At 49.8% G+C, this 5,935-nt stretch overlaps 1 pseudogene; it reads left to right on the forward strand.

Moving 5' to 3' along the window:
- The first annotated feature begins 653 nt into the window (after window positions 1-653).
- On the forward strand, window positions 654-5,554 carry LOC120678069 (annotated as a pseudogene).
- Window positions 5,555-5,935: the final 381 nt, after the last annotated feature.

A 5,935-nucleotide genomic window follows, 5' to 3' on the forward strand; every position in this document is an offset into this window, starting at 1 on the left:
GTGCATACTCATTGGGGGTCAATCGAGTTCATAGGATCCATTTGAAGCTCATGTCAATATTTTCATAAAAAAAGCTCACTTCAATAAAACAGGCACCCTAGACTAGTAGGTAAAGTCCCGTTCCATGGAGAAAGATATGGAACGAGTCTTCTTTTCTGACCCTTGACTTCGTCATGAGTTCCTCTAAAAGTGCTGATCTCATCCGTTCGTTCTCCTCCAAATCAGGAAATCTACTACCCCGTTTGTACTAAGTCCAACATAACACTAGCCACTGCAAATTCGCTTTCAATTTTGTCTGTTGGGGTGGCCGGGCGACTACGTTAAAGAAAAAGTTTACAGTAAAAAAAGTTGCGTCCCTTCATCCCCTAGTCAAAAGCTCCACACATTGCAGATTTTGCACGTCATCATTAAGAAAATAAAAATTCGGACATCCTTCGTCTACAATTTTTGTCAGCTTCAGGCACACGAACCAGCTCTTTTGACTCAGTACCTGACACCGTGACACGACAGTATCAGAACGTCACTCTATTCTGACGTGGACGCTGCTACAGGTGGGTGAGACTCGCAAGGTCAACGCGGATAAATCCTCTCGTCGATGCTAGCAACGTCCCGTCAGACGAGCTGATCCAGTACACTCCCCTTCCAGACACGACCACGATGCAGGCTCTCGCCAACGCGCTCCTCGGTGAGCTCGCCAGCCGAACCATATCTTTCCTGGTGTCCACGTATGGGAGCACGGCCGCCGCCGCCCCGGAGCAGGAGGAGGAGGACCTCCGCCACAGGCTGCGCCTCCTGCTCCTGCGCTGCGGCACGATCGTTGAGGAGGCCGAGGGCCGCCGCGTCACGAGCCGTGGCATGCTCCAGCAGCTCGGCGCCCTGAGGGACGAGATGCTTAGGGGCTACTACGTCCTCGACACCATCAGGTACGACGACGACGACGACGACCAGCAGGCCCCGCCGCCAGCAGCCGCGGAGGAGGAGCCCCGTCGGCGGAGGATGGTCGCCATCGTCGTCGCGCGTTTGCCCCGTCCAGGTTCAACCCGGCGAAGCGTGTCCGGTTCCGCCGCTTCGCCTCTGGCGGCGATCCGGAAGCCACAGCGGCGGTGGTGCACCGTCGGCGAGTAATAAGCTTGAGTGAGCTGCAGCGGACGGTGCGCTGCCTGGAGGCCGCCGCCACGGACACGAAGGAGCTGGTCGTGTTCCTGGTGCGCTGTCCACGCCTGCACCGACAACCCTACAGCGCCCATCTCTTCCTGGACAAGTACATGTTCGGCCGGAACGCGGAGCGGGACCACGTCGTTGGGTTCCTGCTGCGAACGGACCCCCCCGGCGCCGCGAACCCTGGTGTTCTTCCGATCGTCGGCCCCCGGTTCATCGGCAAGAGCACTCTCGTGGAGCATGTGTGCGGCGACGAGAGGGTGCGCGACCACTTCTCCTCGATTCTCCTGTACAGAGCAGACGATTTGGAAGCAAGGTTTTCCTTACCGGTAACAAAAAAACCAGAGGTCACTGAGAAACACGTTTATCGGATTTATCAGAAAATTCTCGGATTCGACGTTTTGTTTTCGGACGAAATTTGAAAAAAAAATACCTCATTTTGTACAGAGAATAACATAGATTATTTTCAAGCAATCTAAAAGTGAAAACAAGATATAACAATGCATAGAAATGAGAAATATGGCTATTATAAAGTAACAGATATAACAATGCGTCGGGGAAGGCGCAGGGCCGGTGCGGCGTCGGGGAAGCGGGTGCCGGCAGCGGCGGCGCCTCCCTCCAGCGCCAAAGGCCCAGGTGGCGTGGTCGCGTGGTCGTGCGTGCGTCGCGGCGAGGCGTCGGGCCTGGCGTGGCAGGAAGGAGGCGGAGAACGAGCGGAGCACAGGCACGGAGCATGAGCTACGTCGCCGGCGAACAGGGGACAAGCGGAGCATACAGACGGAGTGCCGCCGCCGCCATGCGTGCTGAGAAGGGAATCGCTACTTCGCTAGGGTTGGGGGGACTTGGCAGGAGCAACACAGGGGTGGCCTGTGGCCTGCTTTTTGGTTTTGGGCCGGGCCAAATTCAAAACAACCGAAAATTTTGACCGGCAACAAAAATAACCGGGGCCCACCGAGAAACGTGATTTTCGGTTTTATCGGAATTTTTTCGCCGAGAAAAAAAACCCTGCTTGGAAGAGGAAACCCTGTCCAGCTTCAGGAAGAACTGCGTCACCAAGCAGCATCGGAAGAGCGGTGCCTCGGATGGAAGATCCCTGATCGTGATCGAGCTAGCAGGGGATGTGGACGACAACACATGGAAGAGGCTCTACTCCTCAGCCGGAAGACGCCTGCCGCAGGGGAGCAAGATTCTGCTCACGAGCCGGTCGGAGAGAAGATCGCGAGGTTCGGGACGACGACGACGACGCAGGCGCTCCGGCTGAAGTGCCTGAGCACAGAAGCCTTCTGGTACTTCTTCAAGCTGCTCGTGTTCGGGAGCGCGGACCCAGGCGAGCACCCGGGGCTGGCGTCCATGGCCATGGCGATGGCGCTCGAGGCGCGGGGGTCCTTCATGATCGCCTACGTCATGGCCGCCATGCTGAGGGCCGATTTCAGCAGGCAGCTCTGGGGCAAGGTGCTGGGAATGGCGCGGCGGCACGTACAGGAGAACGCCGCCGTGTTCGATGAGTACCCGGATGACTTCAAGGCCCGGCCATGGCAGGTCGGGAGCATGGTGGGCAAACCGGAGCCTGACGGGGTTTTCCTTGTGTACGATTCCTACCAGAAGGACGCTGCTCAGCAAGAGGCCCTCCCGGACCCAGAGATAACGCTGGTGGATCTCTTGTCCGGTCGGGCACACCAGCGAGGGAGGTTCGAGGTTTTGCACTGGAAATCTGTGATATCGCCCTACTTTAGCTACGTAGGTCCATGTGAGATCCGCGATACGTAAAAAACATAGATATGCAGTGGTCGACGATATGCTAGTCGAAATGACACGTTGTAGTTTTATTATTTCCTTATAGTAGTGGAATAATTTAACTATTGTTGTTATGTACTCCACTACTACAGAACAGGCCTTTGATCCTACACATTTGTCCCGGCTATAGTTGGACCTGGGATCAATAATACTTTTAGTCCCGGGTTTAAAATCTAGACCCAATGGACAGCAAAAAAAGATCTTTGTCCCGGTTGAATACTCCAACAGGGACTAAATAATAGACTTTATTCCCGGGTGGAGTCACCAGCCGGGACTAAAACATTTAGTCCCGGCTGGTGACTCCACCCGGGACTAAAGGGTACATTTAATCCCGGTTGGAGTGTTCAACCGGGACAAAAGGCCTTTCACGCGTCGGCAACCTTTTATTTATTTTCACCGAACCACTTCTCTCTTTCAGCTCAATCTCTTTCTTCTCTGCCTCGACATCTCCTCCCAGTGAAGTTTTCTCCCCTCCCACCCTGAGCTCCCTTCGATCCATCCCTCCCCGACGCGGGCGGGGCCCGGCAAGCCGCCTCGCGGGCATGGGCAGGGGCCAGCCAGCCCAGACCGGCGTGGGCAGGGGCCTGGCGAGCCGCCGCCGCAGCGCGTGGCCAAGCGCAGGTGGGCGGGGACTCATGCCGCCGTGGGCCGGCGAGGGAAGGATGGCGACGAACGCATGCTTTGTTGATGATTTTGTTCGTTTGTGAATCTTTGTGATGTGAATCAATCAATTTTAGATTTTGTGGTTTCTTACTTGTGTGTTGTATCTTGTATGAAGTACTGATGTGTGATGTGTTTTGAATTAGATTTTGATTTTGAGATTGTGTTATGAATTAGATCTTGATTTTGAGATTGCAGTTTTGGATAAATTTTTAGATTTGGAGAACCAGCTTGCAAACGCGAAAGCGGGAGCTGGGGATTCGATTTTTTTATTCATGAAAAATAGCATTGATCCTGGTTGAATAGCTGCCGGGACAAAAGAATATCAACATTTGTCCCGGATGGACAGTCCCGGGTGGAAAACCGGGACTAAAAGTAGTTGGGAACCGGAATAAAATAGTGATTCTGTAGTAGTGCTCCCACCGTCCCAAATTATCGGTCATTTTGAATTTTTTGGATTCATAGCTTTTGCTATGTAACTACATATGCATATATATTATGTCTATATGCATAGCAAAGTTTACGAATTTAGAAAAGTCAAAATAACTAACAATTTGGGATGGAAGGAGTAATTATATTGTGATCTGAGTGCAGACTACCGGATTTCGCGTATTTGCCCCTAGTTTGCTTACACGTTGATATCAATAGACTTATAATATTTTTTTGTTGCCAATGATATATGGATTGTTCCGAATGTTTTTATTGCACGGGCATGAATCTAGTAACTAACAATTTGGGATGGAAGGAGTAATTATATTGTGATCTGAGTGTACACGTTGTGCGGATACTTGTATCTAAGGCCCATCTCAAGTGGCTTGACTCATCTAGTGGAGGTAGCAAACTTTCACGAAGAATCGACTCAATTCTTTGAAGTCCACTCATGCGGAATAAGAATATAAGAAAAGAAAAGTAAAGCCCAGGCTATCATCCTGCCCTGTGCTGTAGATCGAAGGCAACCAGCAAAAACAATAAGAGGAAATTGTCATTTTATCTTATAGTGGGCCTCTTTGGTGAAAATCAAATTGATGAAGTTGGAGAACAAAGAAAACTGATGTTAGTTGGATGCGGACGAGCGAGGCTCCCTTAACGTGCTGCTGGTCACTAACGGGTAGATCCGAGTTCACACGTCAATATGACACAACTGATGAGGGTAACACATTAGGGGAGCCATGTCCGGTGGATGCAGATGCGGCCCTAATGAAGCGATTCATATCGAAAGGCCACTGCTGATGCTGAATAAACGGGCATTTTTAGACTTACTACAGAAACAAAAACGTGCAATGTTGACTAGTCGCCTACGGTAAATTGGATACTAGAGAGGGATTTTTATCTCGAAACCCTCGATTGGTACTTTGTGTGGTCGATCGGGCTCACGGGACAGCCAGCTAGCTTCCGTAGGCCAGTTTACCTACGTTTAGTGATTGGGCGCTGATTACTTGATGCAGCTGCTTTATCTCAACTTGTAAAAGGTGGTTTCTAACAACTTCTGTTTTCTCTTTTGATGGAATCTTTGTCGGTGATTCGAGCAGCACATAAAGGCGATCATCACTTCTGGGGAGGTAAGTTTTGAATTGTATTGCTTAATTCTTCTTTCGGCTGGTTAGCTGCTACAAGCTTTCAGTTTGTTCTTCTCATAATCTAAGCTCTAGAGTAATAACAGGTTTCTGTGAGTTAAACTTGCAATATCACTCATGCTAACTTGGATGATTAGATATCTAATTTCATAGTTTGTTTGATGGAACGGAGAATCTTAAATACTCCTTTCTTAGGTGTGGTAGAGATGTGGTAACTCACAACTGTTGTGTCTGGCTTGGCTCAGGTTTTGCCTAGGGATCCACCTGATGAGAATGTAATCCCTGTAGTAGAGGAGCTCCGGAGGTGCTTAGCACCATTAAGTGCCACTCAGCATGATGGAAAAGGAGAACTTAAGAGGCCAGCATGATGTAGAAGAGGCGGAAAAAGATGGTAAGCTGAGCTTTGCCATTCTTTTGTCAACTGCTTGTGGTACAAGGATGTTTCTGTATTTGTGTAATGTTGATGTAGTTACTTTGTTTGACATCTACCCCTCTTATATTCCATTTTACTTTGATGCCTGAACAAATAAGCAAAGAAATGTTTATAGATATAAAAAGTACACAGGGAATAATTGGACGTAAAATATTTTGATTGAAATATGGACATGCCATTGTGTTCCTTTCTTTCTTTTTCGGACTGTGTCCTTGTCCTCGGCATTCTTTTGGCAAAAATATGACATGTTGGGTCTAAGTAGAAAGTCCATAGTATATAGCCATGGCACTTGGCACCTAACTGTGATATGCTAATG

This window comes from Panicum virgatum, chromosome 6N, assembly GCF_016808335.1.
Source record: "Panicum virgatum strain AP13 chromosome 6N, P.virgatum_v5, whole genome shotgun sequence".
Classification (NCBI taxonomy): domain Eukaryota; kingdom Viridiplantae; phylum Streptophyta; class Magnoliopsida; order Poales; family Poaceae; genus Panicum; species Panicum virgatum.